The following is a 20,950-nucleotide window of genomic DNA, read 5'->3' on the forward strand; positions in this document are numbered from 1 at the left end:
TATTTATTTATTTAGGCCAACATTTATCCATCCAGCACAGCCACCCAGATACAGCTTTATGCTGTTAGAGAATAGCTTCTTGAGAAAAACTTGACCTTTCCCTCTCAAACTCTTCCATTCAGCCTGTGTCCTCATGTTGAAAAAAGATGGGACATTCTTCCATATCACCATTTTTCCTTCCCTACGCTTGAGGAATTGAGTGGGGAAAACTGGCCTTTAATCAGAACATTGCAGTATTATGTGGTTAGGACAATAAAAGTGACAGAAACGGAGCCTTGGGGAGGAGAAGTGTGAGCACTGACCCTGCCTGAATGGCTCTGTCCTCTCAGAACCCTTGCACTTGCTTTACATGGAGAAAAGACTAAAGCAAGTTACTGCCTTTCAAAACAGAGATACTTCAAGAGAAAACCAGGCTGCCCTATTGCCCAAGTCCCCAGAACTTATTCATCTTTTAACTGAAAATTTGTGCTCTTTGACCAATTTCTCCCCATCTCCCCCACCCCCAGCCCTGGTAACCACCACTCTAGTCGCTGTATCTGAGTTTGGCTTTTTCAGATTCCACTTATAAGTGATATTATCCAATATTTGTCTTTCTCTGGTCTGATGGGTCACTTTAGGGAGCCAGGTTATTTCAATTTTATGGCCTCAAACTTTATGCTGGATCTGTTGCATTTGGTTGGCCAAAAGGGGAAAAACATGTGGAAAGTTTTGATGAGAGAAACAATCGCTCCCACCCATGTTCTAACGGCTGAAATTCAGTCCTATGGCCACACCTCACTGCAAGCGAGGCTGGCAAATGTGGTCTAGCTGTGTTCCCAGAAGGAAAAGGAAACTGGCTTTGGTGAGCATATGGCAGTCAGTGTCACTTCTTTTGTTTCACCTTCTTTGGAGACTAAACCTCCTGTCTTCTGCCAGGGACGGAGAAGAGCAGTTTCCTGCTTGTTCTGATAGGAGGTAATTTCTGTTTCTCTCCCACCCCCAGCTTTATTGAGATATAATAGATATATAACATTGTGTGAGTTTAAGGTGTGCAAGGTGATGATTTCATATATGTATGTACTGCCAAATGATTACCACACTAAGGCTAGTGAACAGATCCATCACCTCACATAGTTAACTTTGTGTGTGTGTGTAAGGACAACTTTTAAAGCCCACTTTCTTAGCAATTTTCAAATAAACAGTACATTGTTGTTAAGTATAGTCACCACGCTGTGTATTACATCCCCACAGTTCCTGGTTCCTGGGAACCACCAATCTACTGTTTCTGTGAGTTCAGTTTATACACACACACACACCCCATGGTTTTGTTTTTTATTTTTAATCCATCGATGGACACTTAGGATGTTTCCCCATGTCTTGGCTATTGTACATAAAGATGTAATGAACATGGGAGTGCAGATATCTCTTTAAGATAGTGATTTTATTTCCTTCAGATACATACCCAGAAGTGGAATTGCTAGATCATATAGCTGGGCTTTGTAATCAGGCCGGTGGCTGGCTGTGCTCTGCTGCTGGATGAGCTCACAGGCCAGGCAGGGCCTCCAGCTGTATCCTATAATTGTGTGAGGCTGGAGACTGCGTCTTCCGTCAGCTGAGTTGCTGTCTAGGCTCCCTGGTCAGGGCGGGCGGCCGGCGGTGTCAGCAATCAGGCAGGGCTGTAGGCTGGGCTCTGTGGAGCCCAGTATCACCATTCAGGCTCCCTGATTATGTGGAGCCAGTTGGTCTACAGTTGCACTGGGCAGCTGGCTTGGTCCCCTGCCTGAGTCGGGCTGCAGGACAGTCTTCGCCGCTGCCCAGGCTCTCTGGCTTGGCTTCGCGGTCAGGTGAGCTTGGAGGCCAGGCTCAGCAGGTGGGCGGGGCTGTGAATTAGCTTCGCTTCCTGGGCGGGGCCATAGAACAGGTTCCGCTACGGATATAGCCAGACGCGGCCATTGCTTGGGTGAACAGAGGTGCTTGCTGGGGTCACTGCTATGGCGGGCGCAGCTCTCAGGAGGAATGTGTCTTCCAGTATCTGAGCACTGGCTGTGGTAAGCCCCACTCCCCTTTCGCGTCTCTGCCTGACCCCCCGTCCAGCCCTGCAAATTGTCCCTGTGATCCCCGTGAGGAGAGACCCAAGTGGGCCTCCTGAGAAGGGTTCAAAAATGCTGGGGCATCTAGATGGCCACCGTGGACTCTTTTCCCACTAGAGAGACCACAGGCCTGGGGGTGGGGGTGGGGTGGAGAGACCTCCATGCGGCGCTGAGCCGGCCTGGGGAAGGGGCAGCGCGATGAAAGTGAAACTCTTACAGTTCTAACGTGGTCTTTCTTGATCTCTGTCACTCAGGGAGGTTCTTCGGCCTCACCCCCAGGCTCTGGGTTTTTCATGGTGGTATCTAGTCCATGGATAGTCAGTACTTGGTCTTGTGAGGGGGGCTGAAGTTGAAAATGACCGATGTTGCCATCTCGACGTCACCTCCGCTATTTCTTTTTATTTTTAAAAATTAAAAAAATTTTAAAACATTTTTATTGAGTTATAGTCATTTTACAATGTTGTGTCAAATTCCAGTGTAGAGCACAATTTTTCAGTTATACATGAACATGCGTATATTCATTGTCACATTTTTTTTTGCTGTGAGCTACCACAAGATCTTATATATATTTCCCTGTGCTACACAGTATAATCTTGTTTATCTATTCTGCATATGCCTGTCAGTATCTACAAATTTTGAACTCCCAGTCTGTCCCTTCCCACACCCCACCCCCTTGGCAACTGTGTATTCTATGTCTATGAGTCTTTTTCTGTTTTGTATTTATGTTCTTTTTTTTAGATTCCACATATGAGCGATATCATATGGTATTTTTCTTTCTCTTTCTGGCTTACTTCACTTAGAATGACATTCTCCAGGAACATCCATGTTGCTGCAAATGGTGTTATGTTGTTGGTTTTTATGGCTGAATAGTATTCCATTGTATAAGTATACCACATGTTCTTTATCCAGCCGTCTGTTAATGGACATTTAGGCTGTTTCCATGTCTTGGCTATTGTAAATAGTGCTGCTATGAACATTGGGGTGCAGGTGTCAGTTGGGGTGCAGTTCCTAGTCTTTTGAGGAATCTCCATACTGTTTTTCACAGTGGCTGCACCAAATTGTATTCCTACCAACAGTGTAGGAGGGTTCCCTTTTCTCCATAGCCTCTCCAGCATTTGTTATTTGTGGACTTTTGACTGATGGCCATTCTGACTGGTGTGAGGTGATACCTCATTGTAGTTTTGATTTGCATTTCTCTGATAGTTTGTGATATAGAGCATTTTTTCATGTGCCTATTGATCATTTGTATTTCTTCCTTGGAGAATTGCTTGTTAGGTCTTTTGCCCATTTTTGGATTGGGTTGTTTGTTTTTTTCTTATTAAGTTGTATGAGCTGCTTATAAATTCTGGAGATCAAGCCTTTGTCTGTTTCATCGTTTGCAAAAATTTTCTCCCATTCCGTAGGTTGTCATTTTGTTTTACTTACGGTTTTCTTTGCTGTGCAGAAGCTAGTAAGTTTCATTAGGTCCCATTTGTTTATTCTTGCTTTTATTTCTGTTGGTTGGGTAGACTGCCCTAGGAGAACATTTTTGAGATGTATGTGAGATAATGTTGACCTCTATTTTCCTCTAGGAGGTTTACTGTATCTTGTCTTATGTTTAAGTCTTTGATCCATTTTGAGTTTATTTTTGTGTATGGTGTAAGGGAGTGCTCTAGCTTCATTGCTTTATATGCTGCTGTCCAGTTTTCCCAACACCATTTGCTGAAGAGACTGTCTTTATTCCATTGTATATTCTTGCCTTCTTTGTCGAAGATTAGTCGACCAAAAGTTTGTGGGTTCATTTCTGGGCTCTCTATTCTGTTCCATTGGTCCATATGTCTGTTTTTGTACCAATACCATGCTGTCTTGATGTCTTTAGCTCTATAGTATTGTCTGAAGTCTGGGAGAGTTATTCCTCCAGCCTCTTTCTTTTTCTTCAGTAATGCTTTGGCAATTCTAGGTCTTTTGTGGTTCCATATAAATTTTATCATGATTTGTTCTAGTTCTAGTGAAATATGTCCTGGGTAATTTGATAGGGATTGCATTAAATCTGTAGATTGCCTTGGGCAGTGTGACCATTTTAACAATATTGATTCTTCCAATCCAGGAGTATGGAACATCTTTCCATTTTTTAAAGACTTCTTTAATTTCCTAAATCAGTGTTTTATTGTTTTCTGTGTATGAGTCTTTCACCTCCTTGGTTAGATTTATTCCTAGGTATTTTATTACCTTAGGTGCTATTTTAAAGGGGATTGTTTCTTTACTTTCTTTTTCTGTTGTTTCATCATTAGTGTAAAGAAATGCAACAAACTTTTGAACATTAATCTTACAACTTGCTACCTTGCTGAATTCTTCGTTCTTGTGTGGACCTTTTAGGGTTTTCTATACATAGTATCATGTCATCTGCATATACTGACACTTTTACCTCTTCTTTTCCAATTTGGATCCCTTTTATTTCTATCTCTTGCCTGATTGCTGTGGCTAGGACTTCCAAGACTTTGTTGAATAAGAGTGGTGATAGTGGGCAGCCTTGTCTTGTCTCAGATTTTAGTGGAAAGCTTTTGAGTTTTTCGCCATTGAGTACTATGCTGGCTGTAGGTTTGTCATATATAGCTTTTATTATGTTGAGATATGTTCCCTGTATACCCACTTTGGTGAGAGTTTTTATCATAAATCGGTGTTGAATTTTATCAAATGCTTTTTCTGCATCGATTGAGATGATCATGTGGTTTTTGTTCTTTCTCTTGTTAATGTGATGTCTTACATTGATTGATTTGCATATGTTGAACCACCCTTGTGTCCTTGGGATGAACCCCACTTGATCATGATGTATAATAATTTTTATGTGCCATTTGATTCTATTTGCTAATGTTTTGGTAAGGATTTTTGCATCTATGTTCGTCAGTGATACTGGTCTGTAATTCTCTTTTTTGGTAGTGTCTTTGCCTTGTTTTGGTATCAGAGTGATGGTGGCTTCATAGAATGAGTTTGGGAGTATTCCCTCCTTTTCAATCTTCTGGAAGAGCTTGAGAAGGACTGGTTCCTATTTTTTAAATAGACTCTCACTCAGTCCATGTGACTCTAGCCTCATTCAACTATTCCTTCAGAGATGCGTGTTATCACCAATTCTGACTCTTTTGGGAACCTTACAGTGTGAATTGGTTTGTTTTTGGCTTTCTTCAACACTGACAGTATTTTATTTTCTTGGCTCTGATACATGATTTCCAAAACATCCATGTGCTTTCTAGCTTCCAAATTTTTGTGGCTGTTAGGCACTCTTCCATTGTCCCTGTCATTGTGGGTTTTTGATTTATAATAAATTTCCTGTGAATTCATTTTAGTAAGCCTTTAGGAAACAGCAGGAGTAAATGTGTGTGTTTAACTCACCATTTTGTTTTTCCCATCAGCACTTTCCTTTTCATAATCTTCTTGTATATCCTTTTCTATCTTTAGGGGAAATGGTTGAATATGTGTTGGTAGGTAAATAGCATAGATACACATCCAATAACAAGAATTTTAACTTCTTTCTGTGCAACTTGGAGTGATTTCCAATGTATTGTGTTAAAGAAAAATCAGAGATGGACGGTAGTTAAAGCACTAAAAACAGATTTTGTTCAGAAACTATTGCAATAGGGGGAAAGAGCCCTCAGTATAGAACTGGGCTCAATTTCAAATACAGCATGAACAAGTGGGAATATATAGCCAAGAAGCAGGGGGCGGGGGGTGGTCAATGGAAGATTACTAAGAGGAAACATTAGGGATAAAGGAGGGATTCTGGCTAAACCAACTTGACAGGGTTCTTGCCAAAGGCAGGCCAGGGTGATCAGATATTGGAGATGATCATATATTATAGTGTTCAGATATCAAGCATCTGGATTTGCTCTAAGTTGACTGAACAGGATTCTTGCTAAAACTGGGTGATGCAAGCCGGACAAGACAGACCTTGAAGTTCAAGGTAGAAGCAAACCTAGTTGAGGGCTTAAAGGAGCCTCACTCAAGTTTGGTCAAGGAAAGAGTCTTTGTCAACTTTTAAATGATTAAATACGGGGTAGGGGGGAGGGAGAGGGAGTGTATGTGTAAAATATATGATTATATGATTGCAGAAAAGGATTTTAACACTGGTTACCTGGCTGAAGAAAGTTTGTAAACATTGGTTATCTGGCTAGGGAAAGGAGGCATGAGTTTAGGGGGAGAAAAGTAAACCATTTAAAGAAAGGTGTTCACAAAAATAGCAATGGTCACGTAATTCCATTTATTTAAAGTTTATAGTATATGCAACTATGTCTAAAGACACACTTGAAAAAATGCTTAATATATATTAATTGTGGTGTGGTGGATAAAGGATGGCCAAGAATTTCTTGTTGCCCTTCCTATCAAGATGTGGGCATCTGTGAACCCTCCCCTTGAATCTAGACAGGCTCTGTGACCGAACAGAGCAGAGTTGAAGTTCACCAGTTTCCAGGATTAGAGCCAAAGAAAGTGGCAGCTTCCATTTTCTTCTTTTGGAACACGTCCCCTTGGAGCCCTAAGCCACCATGTAAGGTCTGACCACCCCAATGCCCTAGAGGAGGAGGCCATGTGGAAAGAGAGGTCAAGGTGACATGTGGGTGAACAGCCGTCTTGGAAGTGAAACTCTATCTGAAAAAATACTTTAAATAGTAACAGTCTCATATCTCAGTGCTGAGATTTCAGGTGATTGACTTTCTTGCTCATACTTTCAAAAGAGGTTGTATAGTGTAGTAATTTGAAACATTTATTCTGGAGCCAGACTACTTGGGTGCAAATACAATATCGTCACTCACTAACTGTTTAATCTGGGGCAAGTTAACTACCCTTATGTACCTCAGTTTTCTCATCTATAATATGGGGATAAGAGTATCTGCCTGATGAGATTGTTGTGAGGATTAAATGAACTAATTCACATGGAGAACTTAGAATAGTGCCTAATAAATGTGAACTAGCATTAGCAATAAATGTGTTGTTCAAATTATTTTCCCTGAGCCTGTGGAAAAAGGATCCCAAGGATAGCAATACAGATATACAGGCATACATTAGAGGTATTGCGGCTTCAGTTTTAGACCAATGCAATAAAGTGAATATCGCAATGAAGCAAGCCACACAAAGTGTTTGGTTTTTCAGTGTATATAAAAGCTATGTTTACACTATATTGTATTCTATTAAGTGTGCAGTAGCATTTTGTTGAAAAACCCAATGGACATACCTTAATTAAAAAATACTGTATTGCTAAAAAGTGCTAACTATCATTTTACAAGTCATAAATTTTTGGCAATAGTAACATCAAAGATCACAGATCAGTAATAATAACAATGAAAAGGTCTGAAATATTGTGAGAATTACTAAACTGGGACACAGAGACATGAAGAGAGCAAATGCTGTTGGAAAAAATGGCTGATAGACTAGCTCGATGCAGGGTTGCCACAATTTGTAAAAAAAAATGCAGCATCTGTGAAGCACAATAAAGTGAAGCATAATAAAGTGAGGTAGGCCTGTACACTTTCCTTCATTCTTAATAAATTTTTTTGCTAATGAACCCAATATGTATAGGCTTAAGAAAATTGGAATAAAATCTCACACATAAAGAATTTTGAGGTTGATGTTATTTTTAAGTTAAAAAGTGCAGAATTGGCACCTAAAAGAGAACAAGATATAGCTTACTTATAGTATATCTGATAAATATTTGGACTAAAGCAAGAAGGAGCCACAATTTTCCAACCTTCAAGAGGGAAATTAGGGAACCCCCATGGACTGGAGAATTTGTTAAGGACTAGGAGTGGGGTTGACAACGGAAGGGAATTTAAAAATCTTTCCGAGTTGTCTGCAATGACTATGAATTACTTATAAAATTAGAAAGAAAACAATAAATGTCATTAAAAATGAAAATAATATTCTTCAAGAAGTTAAGAGAGCTCTCTGATTCCTGGAATTTACGTCTGTTGGAAGGCTATAGTGTTTAAGAACTCTTTGGTGAGATTCTATCTCACCAAAGTTTTAACGCTAGTTTATTGGGAAATATTTTTTAATATTTTTAATATGAAATGGAATTGAAGACAATAAGGAAAATAAATGAGAAATATAGAATTGCCTCCCTGGCTTGATTTAAAGTAAAGCATTATCTGTAGATTCATTTCCCTAAAGCTGTGCCAATGCAAGTAAACTCAGCGGAAGGGAAATTTTCCTGATGATACAGGGCACTAAAACCCACTCTTAATGTATTTTGGATTTAAATTATGCACACTGACTTTTTACATTTATTTGAATGCATTTGTTAGCTGCACTACAATCTCCACTGGCTGTATTGAAATGACCAAATTATGTGGTAATACAATGCACATGACCTAGTTCTCAGAAATCATTAAACTACGAATGGGTTTTTCTCCATGATATGTTAATGTCAGAGGGTAAATTATGTTGTTTTATCTTCTTGTCTTAAGAAGTTTAATCTAGTAAGTGTGGGTTGAGATGGGGGTGGTGAAGGAAATGTGGGAAACAAACTCAATTTCCTCTTTCCTAAACTAGCTTCAAATAACCTGTGGTAATTCTGGGTCATCATTTAATTTAAATGGGAAAGATATTTGAGTGTCTATTCCACATAAAGCATTCTGAAGAACATAATGGAAGATTTAAAGATTCAAGAGGATTTTAAACCTAGTTTTGGAGGCAAATTATATGTAATTATACAAGGCAGTATGATAGAGGAGTGATATTATTTTATTTTATACATATGTTTAGGATCTAATTCTGTAAAGAAAGTTTCTGGAGTCAAATAAAGTCTGTAATAGAATCAATCAGTATTGTGGGATCCTAGAGAATATAATTAATTTTATTCAGGAGGATTAGGTAAGGTATTTTAGCTGAGTCCTAAGGATCTAGGATTTTGATTAATAGAATAGGGACCACATAAACAAAAGTATGCAGGTATCTGACATAATCAGTCAATGGCATAGAGTCTGCCTGGGTTACAACATGTGAAGATGGGTAATGGGGCCCCAAGTATGATAGATCTCTGGGGACTCAGGTTATCTTAAGACTTGGCTCTTGGTTTTCAGATATACCCAATGGTTAACTTGGATCAGCTATTTAGAAAGCTAGTTGAGCAAAATATTTAGAGATATTCCAAGGAAAAAAGGGCTCCATGATTAAAGATGTTTTGGAAATCCTAGCCAAAACAATCTGGACAATAATCTTTATTACGGGACTTTTCAGAGCCTTTAATTGGGCTAGTATGCAGAGTTAATCTTCCAAAGTGAGTTCTTGGCTTGGTGTTTTGTAAACATTGGTTTAGTTTGCTTTAAATTTTAATTATGTGGGGGGAGGGTATATCTCAGTGGTAGGGTATGTGCTTAGCATGCACAGGGTCCTGGGTTCAATCCCCAGCACCTCCATTAAAATAAATAAATAAATAAACCTAAGTATCCCCCCAAACAGACCCCTCAAAAGAATAAATTTTGATTATAATCTAAGTTCCTTTTAATCAATGACATTAGATACTTAGTTCCTTCCTTGTTTCTTTTTCTCCTTCCCTCCCCATGTCAATTTCTGGTGTACAGCATAATAGTTCAGCCACACATATACATATATATATTTGTTTTCATATTCTTTTTCATTAAAGGTTACTACAAGATATTGAATATAGTTCCCTGTGCTATACAGTATAAACTTGTTGTTTATCTACTTTATACATAGTAGTTAGTATCTGCAAATCTCAAGCCCCCAATTTATCCCTTCCTACTCCCTTCTCCCTCCATAACCATAGGTTTGCTTTCTGTGTCTGTGAGTCTGTTTCTGTTTTGTAAATATTTTTTTTTTAAGATTCCACATATGAGTGATATCATATTGTATTTTTCTTTCTCTTTCTGGCTTACTTCACTTAGAATGACAATCTCCAGGTACATCCATGTTGCTGCAAATGGCATTATTTTATTATTTTTCATGGCTGAGTAATATTCCATTGTATAAGTATACCACATCTTCTTTATCCAGTCATCTGTCAGTAGGTATTTAGGTTGTTTCCATGTCTTGGCTATTGTAAATAGTGCTACTTTGAACATTGGAGTGCGTGTATCTTTTTGAATTAAGGTTCCCTCTGGATATATGCCCAGGAGTGGGGTTGCTGGATCATATGGTAAGTCTATTTTTAGTTTTTTTGAGGAATCTCCATACTGTTTTCTATAATGGCTGCACCAAACTGCATTCCCACCAGTAGTGTAGGAGGGTTCCCTTTTCTCCACAGCCTCTCCAGCATTTGTCATTTGTGGACTTTTGAATGATGGCCATTCTGACTAGTGTGAGGTGATACCTCATTGTAGTTTTGATTTGCATTTCTCTGATAATTTGTGATATAGAGCATTTTTTCTTGTGCCTATTGGCCATTTCTGTGATTTCAAAGAGAGGTGATAAAAGCACTGAAGAAAATAAGAGAGTATGAATAGAGATACAGAATACTATAAAAAGGAAATAGAAACTATTAAGAGGAACCAATTAAAAACAGAAAACTCAGTGGCTGAGATCAGAGCTGAGATAAAGGCAGTCAAAGGCAGACTAGATATGGCAGGGGAATGAGTAAGTGACTTAGAAGACAGGATAATAGAAGTCCACCCCCCTTTCTTATTCCCTTTCTCTTTACATATCTTTTCTTCTCAATGTCTTCTCTTTCAAGAAATCTGTAATTAAATTATGATTTAAAAAATCTGACCACAGTGCTGTGCTAATTTAAAAACAAAGTCTTTTGTCCACCTCTTTAAGAAATTGATTATAAAAATACTGATGAAATTAAGTGTTCTCCACTGTTCTAACACTGCCATCCTTCCAACAATGGGACATGGCTTCCCTTATGTTCTTGATTTAATGATAGTTCTTTCTAATTGGGGAAGGATATCTTTATAATTTTTTTCCCCCAGTATTAACCTGGAATCCAGTTTCTGAGTGGTGAGGAAAAAAATGGGAGAGCTCTCTGTTGGCAAGATCAGCTGGTTCACTCTGCAGGTCAGTGGGTGAGATCTCTTAGCTAAACACTCTAAAACAGTTTTTTTAGTTGCTGTCAGCCTTGCTTTATGCCATGCATCGGAAATTAAGTATTTTTCTCACGGTCATTTGACTCGTGTAAGAGGTAGAGCTGGAATCAGAACCCAGGAATCTCTAATTTCAAAATCACTGTGTTTTATTGCCTGCTGCTACGCAAATTAGAACTTCTCAGTCAAATCACCAAAGGAGGGCTACCATCCTTCATGTTTATTCTGATGCACTACAGAATCCTAGAACTACATGACAGACTCCTGTCCAGCATTCTAAAGTTATTTGTTTGGTAGCAGTGGCAATCAACATGTAGACAAGAAGCAAACCAGTGAACAGAAAACATAGCAATGAAACGAAGTAGTGAAAAATATTGTAAATAAAGAAATTATATCTTTTTATATCCAATAATGCATCATTTTGAGTATGAATGACAGAGATATAAACACTGTAAACTTCTGGAGGGGAACAAAATTTGCCACCTCAAAGTATCTCCTTGGCATGTAGATTATTTCAAGTTGAAAACAGTGAAGGCCCAAAAGACTCAGGGAGAAACTCTGACTTTCCCCCTAACTGTGTAAAGAGTGTAGACAGAGGACCTGTCCCAGGAAGGGAGACATCACCATAGATAACTATAGTATGAACTAGGTGTAGACAGGGAGGAACCTAGCAAAATCTGTTTGTTAAAATTCCTCTCTGTGTCCTATTGTCTCTGCAGGGCCCAGTAAACATTCATTTACTGAACATCTGCTTTTCCCTCTCCATGTGAATTGCCTTCCTCCCCTTTGAGATCCCAAACCACTATCCCCAACATCCTCTTTTGTCTTTAGCAAAAGATGGTATTGAAGGTGAAGGCTTCAGCCATTTGGTGACTTGAGTCTGGGTCTCTCCCACATGTACATGTTATTCAACTCTGTTTGATTTTCTCCTGTTAATCTGTCTCATGTCAATTTAATTCTCGGATCAGCCAGAGGAACCTATAAGGGTAGAGGAAAATTTCTTCCTCCCCAATGCTTTCAGTTTCACATGTAGATTAAATAAAGCCCTTTTCAGATTAATGCACCCTGCAAAAAAATTTAAGAGGGTAAATTGTTTATTGACTGTGGTGAATTGAGACTATTGGTAGAGAATATTATGAAATCTAGAAGACATTTTTCTAGAAGTGAATATTGTAGGATTCTAATTAAGTACAAAATAGCAAAATTAAAAATAATGAGTAACATTCCTTTGTGAGAGGAAAAGAATGCATGAGATGTAAAAGTAGTGGAACATGGAAGAAAAAGCTTTAACTAGAGCACTGGGACACATTAAATCCTCTTTGACCGAAGTTCAGTGGAGGCAAGTAGAGATTCCTAAATGCACACTCCTCAGGCTGTACCAGACTGGAGGTGTAAAGAATCAGCTGACTTGTGAAATTGGTTTTTAAAAAATGTGAAAATGCTTGAGGTTGACATTTGTTAAAACCTATTCCAGTAAAATGGTATAATTTTTAATAAATATACAAGAAACCAAAATGTCAAAAGATGAATCAATCTTCTCTTTTAGGATCTTTCGGAGCTCTACTGTTCTCACCCTACTGTGACTCTTTCACTCGGAAATTATTCACAACAAAAGGACAAGTCTCTCATTTTTGTGGCTGGAAGGGGATTAGAGAGATGCTATTTGAATTGCAAAAGTCCTTTTTTAAAATGCTTACTTTATAATAAAAATGGCACTTTGAAGAACAATTCTTTTTCACATTTGCTACCTAATACACTGCTGAGTTTCAATTGATCATCTTGATGACTTTAATTATTAAATAGGAAATAAACCCCTCTCTTCTCCATTAGGCTATTTAACTTTAATTTTCATAATGAGATGGAGTCTGAAAGGTCAAGACCTCCCCTCCTAAAACCCAAGTGAAAAATTGCCTTCAGCTTCTAGGCAAGAATGGCTTTAACAAAAGTTCAGGTTACATGGCTTCTCAAGGAAATAAGTTCTAGGGGGCAGCCAAGGACCTAAGGCCCTTTGGAAAGGTTTTCCAAGAATTGAATATTTTCCACTCTGACTCTACTTTATTTCCCTTATCCCTCTCCCTGGCAAATGCTGATCTGTCAGCCCCTGAGGTGACACTTTGCTGCTGGGTGGTAGGGGTGACAGAACTCTACCATTTGGTCTTGAAGCATACTATGCTTACATGGGGGCAGGTGGTGGGGAGAAAATGACTTTTCCCTCTACTCTTCTAGGTCCTTGGTTGAAACCCCTACTCCCCAGCCCCATGGAATAAAAGACAGATTAACAGGAGAAAAAACACAGACATTTCATAACATGTATACATGTATACATAGGAGAGACCAGGAGAACTGAATAACTGCCCGAAATGGCTCAAGCCATCACTTTAAATACGGAGATGTCCAGCTGAAAGCAAAAGACTGTGGGTGGGAGAGAGCCAGGTTTTCAGGCAAAGCACGGTAAACAAGGGTGTGGTTCCTATGCAGATTTGTCACTGTCTTCTCCGTGTAATAAAAACCAGAGAAAAACAGACATTTCATAACACATAGTTCTCAAGTCTAAGTGTGCATCAGAATCACATGAAAGGTTTGTTAAATTAGATTTCTGAATTCCAGTCCCAGAATTTCTGATCTAGTGAGAGCGGACTTGGGAAGAGACTGTATTTCGGATGGGTTCCCAGGTGGCTCCTGCTGCTAGTCTGGGTACCACATTTTGAGAGTTCTAATAATTGAGTTGTTGTTACCCGAAAACTAGTTTCACTTCTTGGGCATTTGAGCTGAAAGACACAACCAAGCCAAAGAGTGGGAGAAGGAAGGATTTATTACTTGCAGCAAGTAAGGAGAAGGCAGGGATATTTCCCAAAGCAATGTCTCTTTGAACAACAAAATTGGGTAAGTTTTAAGTTAAAGTTAGATGAATATTCATGAAAGGGCAAGGGTACATGCATATTCATGAAGGGGCTTGAGCAGAGGAGAATTCAACATATACCTGGGAAAAGGTTGACAGAGTCCAGCCTCTAGTTGATTGAAATCATGAGGATCAGCAAAGGTCAGCATCATCATTCCTTGGGTTCCAGTCAGTCTGGTGGTCAGTGCCCGAGGGTCCTGCAAAACAGCTCAAGAATGCGCTTCAGGCTAATCTTTACCTTCAAAACAGAACTGGGAGTTTTACAGCTGATATATAGTCTCCAATACAGTAAAGTTATCTCCTTGGCCTGGTGATGGCTATTTGTTCTTACATTCTTTTGTTCCCTTAAAATCATTAACTACTGAGACTTATTCTTCTGCAGGGGAAAGCGTTGTGGCCAGGCTTAGATTACAAAATGGCTTAGGCCTAAAATGACTTCTCTTATGTCAAGAAAGTATGTCCTCCAGGGTCCCCCTACCCTCTCTGCTTACACTGTGACTCAATTCCATTCCTTAAGTGGATTTCAAGTGAGCTGAAACACAGACAACCTCATCTTTGGGGTAGCAAGTGGCTTGTAGAAAGGCCAGAGCCATAGGCCTGTTGTCTCTGGCTGAGATTAGTCTCGTTTGTGGATTGCATTGTGTGTATAAATATTATTACTTTCTAAATATTTTGTGACATAAAAAAGTTGTGGGGGAGGTACTCCATTCTACAGAACTTTTCCAGTGACTTAACTCTATTGGGAAACAACTTAGTAGACATAACTTGTCTTTAGAATAGAATATTTGAAGTCAGGTAAGGGACCCTGGAATCATTCCCCAAACACTTCATAAGAAAGATGGGAAAGGAATCAGAATATTTGTTGAACATTCTTTGTTGCAGCCACATGCCAGCTACTTAATATGTGAGTGTGTTTAGTTATCACCACAACCTAATGAGATAGGTATTATTTCACTCTTTTGCTTCTCTTAACGGAGTCTGAGTATGAGTAAATTTGCCCAAGGTCACAGAGCTGGTGACCCAGAGGTAAACCCAGTATCTCTGATTTGAAGGTCCATGCTCTATCACTTGGACTCAGGTGTGATGTAAACGGAGGGGCCCTTTTATCTGAAACTGGACCAGCATCAGATAAACTTAAGCCAGACTGAAGTTATATTTAAGTTCCCAATGAAAAGGCTATCAAGGGTCACATTGCTTTATTGGCTTATCCAATTTAGGTACATTAGGTTTGCAGGGGATTATCTAGCTAGAAGTTTTAAGCATGTGATTGCCAGGCCTCTTATGTGCATGTGTATATGTGTGTGTGTGTGTGTGTGTGTGTGTGTGTGTGTGTGTGTCCTTTCTGATGCTGAGCTGCAGCTGACACTTGTAGTATGTCATACATACAGCTTTCTGGTTGTATCACACAGGCACAGTGATGATTTGGGCAGTTAAACAGTAGTGGGTTTGAGGACCCAAGTTTTTTGGGTAGTTTTCCTCTGTCCTCCACTTCATTTTGTGGAGACTCAGCCTAGGGACCCTTGTCTAGAAACCATCTCTCATCACCATTGTAGCCAGTCTTCTTTGGATTTAGCCTCGTCCAGTTTTTCATTCTTGCCTACTTTGTTTTTGGACCACCTAATTTCTAACTCATAACACTCTTTACATTTAATTTGCATTTCTATTTTACTTTAGTTTCAACTTATCACTTCGAATATCCAAAGGGCTCATTAACTTCTTTTATTGTGGCTCCCCTCTCATTTATTTCCTGTTTGAAATGTGGCCATTCACAATGGGGTGCTGAAATAAGTGTTTTAACTGGATGCTTTATTAATTACTTTTGCTGATTTTCTTCAATTACTTTAATTAGTGCTTGCTGTATTATTTTTATCTCTTGGCTTCTTAAATTAAAAGTTCGCATTTTGGTCTATTGAGTATCTATGCAGAGAAGGAAATCACTTGAATGAATTAAGGCTTGTATCTGGAAATGTCCTGTAATTAAAAACACGTGGGACCTAAAATGTTGCTATTTGATAATAGATGAAAGACTTACATCCAGAGAGATTAAGAGATTGGCTGCTGGCACTGCTGGTGGAAACAGAAATCAGACAGATCTGCGTTTAAAACCAGAATTTTAATGACCAATTGTCAGGCAATTCACCTGATAGTTTTGAATGTGTTTCCTCTTCTAAAATATGGGAATAGTAACAATGCAGGGTCATTGGAAAGATAATTAAAATAATGGCATCAGCATAGTATTTGGGACACATAAGAGCTTTTTAAAAATTGAATTATAGTTGATTTATAATGTGTAAGTTTCAAGTGTACAGTAAAAAGTGATTCAGTTATACACACACAGATATATTCTTTTTCATATTCTTTTCTTTTATGGTTTATTATAAGATATTGAATATAGTTCCCTGTGCTATACAGTAGGACTTTGTTGTTTATTTTGTGTATAGTAGTTTATATCTGCTAATCCCAAACTCCTAATTTATCCCTCCCCACCACTTTCCCCTTTGATAACCAAAAGTTTGTTTTCTATGTCTGTGAGTCTTTTTCTGTTTTGGAAATAAGTTCATTTGTATCATATTTTAGATTCCATATAGTGGTGATATCATGTGATATTTTTCTTTTACTTCACTCAGTAGGATAATCTTTAGGTCCATCTGTGTTGCTCCAAATGGCATTATTTCATTCTTTTTTATGGCAGAGTAATATTCTATATGTATATATACATACATACCATATCTTCTTTATCTAGTCATCTTTTGATGGACATTTAGGTTGCTTCCTTGTCTTGGCTGTTGTAACAAGTGCTGCTGTGAACATTGGGTTGCATGTATCTTTTCAAATTAGAGTTTTTGTCTTTCCTGGATATATGCCCAGGGGTGGGACTGCTGGATCATATGGTGACTCTATTCTCAGTTTTTTAAGGAACCTCCATATTGTTTTCCACATTGACTGCACCAATTTATATTTCCACGAACAGTATAGGAGAGTTCCAGGACACATTAAGACTTTTAATAAATAGTAGCTATTATTATGATAGCTAACACATGATTCAGTTCCATTAAAATATATTTTTCACTTATTGTCCTTTATTTAGATACTTCTAGGTTCATGATGATATAGTGTCATTTTCAAAAAGGTAAAATCATGATGCTCCTAGAAATACAAAATGAATACCTGACAAAGATTTAAATTAACTCTATAATGAGATGTCAAACAATAATCAGTATTAAAGCTGCAAAGAACAAAGAGCTTTATTTGAGGTATAAGTAAAACTGAAAGAGTGTTCTGGGGAAGAGAAAAAGTCAAGGGCTTATAAAGGCAAAGGCCACAAGGTTGTTTAAGTTATCTTGCAAGAATTATGATTGACTAGGATGCACAAAGGTGTTATTTGTCCTTAAGAGACAGGCTGTCATGGGTGACTTAGGGCAAGTGCTTGATAAGTATCTTGAGTTTCTGGGTCATTGTGCAGATGTTCTGGATGCCTGTGTTAAGACAGTAAGTGGTCAAAAGTTCAGATTTCATCTGGCTGAGATGTACATGTGTCCCATTTCCTCAGTGGCCTCCTGGCTCCATTCTAGAGAGCTCTCTTAGCAATACCAACTCCATTTTGATTTTCCTTTCCCAGGAGGAATCAGTAAGATGTTAAAACTAATTCAAATGAGAGCTTGATTTGCAGATATTTATATTTTACTAGCCAGAATTTATTTGCATCTCTAGGAAAAAGAATAATTTGCATTACTGCAGACTGGTAACATTCATTTTACTATTTAGCTTTCTCCAAGTTAACTTCTATCCCTGAAAAGTCTTTCAAATAGTCTAGTCAAAGCCAATCAAAGGTTCACATCCTCATGGAATCAGATAACCCTGGAGAATCCACTAGATAAGAGACCAACATTCCACTGGAAGGACACTCAGTTATCAATTATGCTATTTTTCCAATTCTGGGCAATTTGTCTGATAGTCTCACCCTCCCTCACTTGTGATCATAAATTATTTTGATCACAAAAAAGCTGGTGTCATTAGGTTTTGCCTGACTATTAACATAGAGTGCTGGAAGACTGTTGCTTACCTATATGGCCCTCATCGAGTTTGCTTTGTAAATTTGGAGCCAGTAAATATTATGAAACTACAAAGGCCACAGAATTGACTTTGATTTTGAAGCTTTTATAATGGATCTTGACTTGGACTTTTAAAAGGATATGCTATTTGTTCTTCTAGCAGGAAATAAAGTACAAGAAGCTCTCCATCAGATTTCACCTCTAGTACTGTAAAAGAGGAAAAAAAAATTTTCCTTTACCCTTCTAAGGTTTTAGGCAGAGATCACCCTGTAATAAAAGACAGATTAACAGGAGAAAAACAAACAGAAGTTTAATAACATGTATACCTCCTGTACACGTGGGAGAGACCCAGGAAAACAGTAACTCCTTGAAACCACCCAAGCCCTCATCTTAAATAGCATTTTCAGCCAAAGACAAAAGAATATCTTCTTGGGCAGAAGGGAGGGGGAGCCAGTTAGTTATAGGAGGTTGTCAGACAAAGTAAACAAGGGTATAGGGTTGTTATGTAGATTTAAGTTGCAGCCTTTTCTATCAACAAGATGAAGATTTCCCTTATAAACGTAAATTTCTCTTACAAAAGGTCAACTTCTACTTGGTTTTCAGAGCCTCTCCTGTGTCTGTTATTTCTTAAAAATAATCAGGCTAAAACAATCTTTCTGCCAAAGAAGCATATTTTGAGGTGACAAATTTTGTTCCCTTTCAGTACCTATGAATTTGAGTTTCTTCTTAAGGTCTCCAAAATTTGCTAAAGTTCCTAGCTTGCCAGCAAATCACCTTCCTTCCCTGCTATGACACTTTTTCTGGGAGGACTTTAGAGGCATTAGATCATACTTAAAGTCAAACTTTTGGGGTTAACTTTGGGTCCAATTAAAAAGTCTGCATTCTAGAAGAGTCTCTAACAAAAGGAAGCCACTGGCTATCACATTAGAGTTGAGTGAGATTTAGCAATCACACACCTGGTGTTCTCAGACATTAATATGTTAAGAATCACCTGGGGTTCTTATTAAACACACAGATTCCTGGGCCCGACCCCCAGAGATCTTGATTTTGTAGCCCTGTGGGTGGAGCTAAGAGTCTGCATTTTACCAATTACCGAGGTGATTGAAGAGAGTTGTCCACACACCACACTTTGGGAAGTACTGACCGACACCAGCCTCCTGCTTTTAGGCATGAAGACATTTCAGCCAGAAGTTCTGAGGTGAGCTGTTGGGCATCACGCTGCCATCACAGACTTTACTCTCTCTAAGTCTCAGTTCCTTACTCGGGAAGCAGGAGTAATAGTGTGCTCAATTTCCAAGGGTTATTGGGAGGATTACGTATGATGATGCATGTAAAGCACTTTGCATAATGACTAGTAGATAATAGGTTCAGGTTAATAGTTAATGTACTATTATCAGCTTATTGTTATGTTTGGTAAGTTATCTTTCTACTTGTACTACATGTTCCCCTAAAGCTTGCTGAAAGGGCCATTTGGCATGGATTGGCAAGGTGTTTCTGGGGAGCAAGAGACCGTCTCAGAGCCGTGCAGAGACCCCTTTCCTCAGCTCCAGCCATGGCTTCCTCCCACAGTTTTGGCAGCAGGTGCCTGACATAGGACTCTCCTGATCCCAACCTAATGCAACCCAGGTGGGAGCTTTTCCTTTGTCCTGTAGTGGTCATGCGGGAGGCTGTCTGTCTTAGAGGCAGAGATGTTGGATTAGATGGTAAGCATTCAAAGTCAGTTTTTGGTGGCGGTGATGAAATGTTAATACAAGGTCAGTGATTAAAAACTTGATCTCATAAAAAGTATCACCAAGTTATATAAGGTTAATGCTGAAAGGAACCGCGGCAAACATCTAGTCTAGCACCCTCCCCTCCTCGATTAACAGGTAAGAAAAGTACCTGGTTTGAGATGGAGCTGGGATAAGAGCCCAGTTAGTTCCCTTCCTGACCAGAAGTAAGCACATCGTATACTTGCCTTATAGTATTAACAAGAGGCCCTCACAGCCCAGTCAGATTTTAATATGTAAGCACGAGTTCACAACCTTGTAATAAGGACTAGGATTGAAAGAAAATATATCTTGAAAGTTTTATTTAGTTTATTTTTTCCAAATGTGGGATATGATCATGGGAAGGCACAATTAAGAGCTGACAGAGGCAATTTTGTCAATTTTTAAAGTTAAGAGTATGGGTTCCTGAGAAACAACATTTAGTTTTCCATTCAATACAGTGAAAATAAAATACATGAAAATAAACATAAAAGAAAATAACTCGAGTATAAAGAAACTGAGCTCTTTTATAAGTGAGAAAACTTTTGCTCCTACTGTTTTGTTTTTGTTTTTAAATCAATCTAGTGTACACGTCAACATAAAAAACAAAATTGTTCCAGTAAGAAACAGAATTCCTGCCATCTAGACAGATTTATAAAAGGTAAAGAATCATTTTTCAAATTGTAGATGAAAGTGCTGGCAAATAAGCCCATCAAAACAGAGCAAAATTTGCTAAAATTTTAACGTATTTTATGTATTTTCCCCTTCTAAATGCAAGTGTTATAAACCAAATAAAATTCACTTGCTTCAAATTTTGTCCTTCACTATGTATTTTCATAGTCTAGGACAAACTGACATTCTATTTTTAGGACAAAACAATTTTTTTTTTCTCTTGAAAAATAGAAACACTTGCTCAGCTGTAGTTCTCTCTCACTACTGCCTACTATAGTCTCAACTACCTGTGACATTAAAAGCTTTAATCAAAGTATTTAACACTGATTGCAACAGAGAAAGCTGAGAGGTAAGGTAACTGAAAACTGCCAATACAGGCATTTGAGCAGACTGGGAATACACATCATACAACTTTCTTTAGTCACACACAATAGCTCTCCGTGTTAAAGTCCCAAAGATGAACATGTCTATTAGTATGAGATAAAGATAAAGTCACTCTATA

The 20,950-nt window shown here is 38.5% G+C and overlaps 1 long non-coding RNA gene across 1 annotated transcript in view; it reads left to right on the forward strand.

The window, feature by feature from the left end:
* Nucleotides 1–1,630: 1,630 nt before the first annotated feature.
* LOC141578177 (uncharacterized) overlaps nucleotides 1,631–20,950 on the forward strand; it is a 441,124-nt gene continuing 421,804 nt past the window's right edge. The window contains exon 1 of the long non-coding RNA XR_012508243.1: nucleotides 1,631–2,027. This is a non-coding gene — a long non-coding RNA (uncharacterized LOC141578177). The remainder of the gene's footprint in view (nucleotides 2,028–20,950) is intronic.

The sequence above is a fragment of the Camelus bactrianus genome, chromosome 7 (assembly GCF_048773025.1).
Source record: "Camelus bactrianus isolate YW-2024 breed Bactrian camel chromosome 7, ASM4877302v1, whole genome shotgun sequence".
In the NCBI taxonomy this organism is placed as follows: domain Eukaryota; kingdom Metazoa; phylum Chordata; class Mammalia; order Artiodactyla; family Camelidae; genus Camelus; species Camelus bactrianus.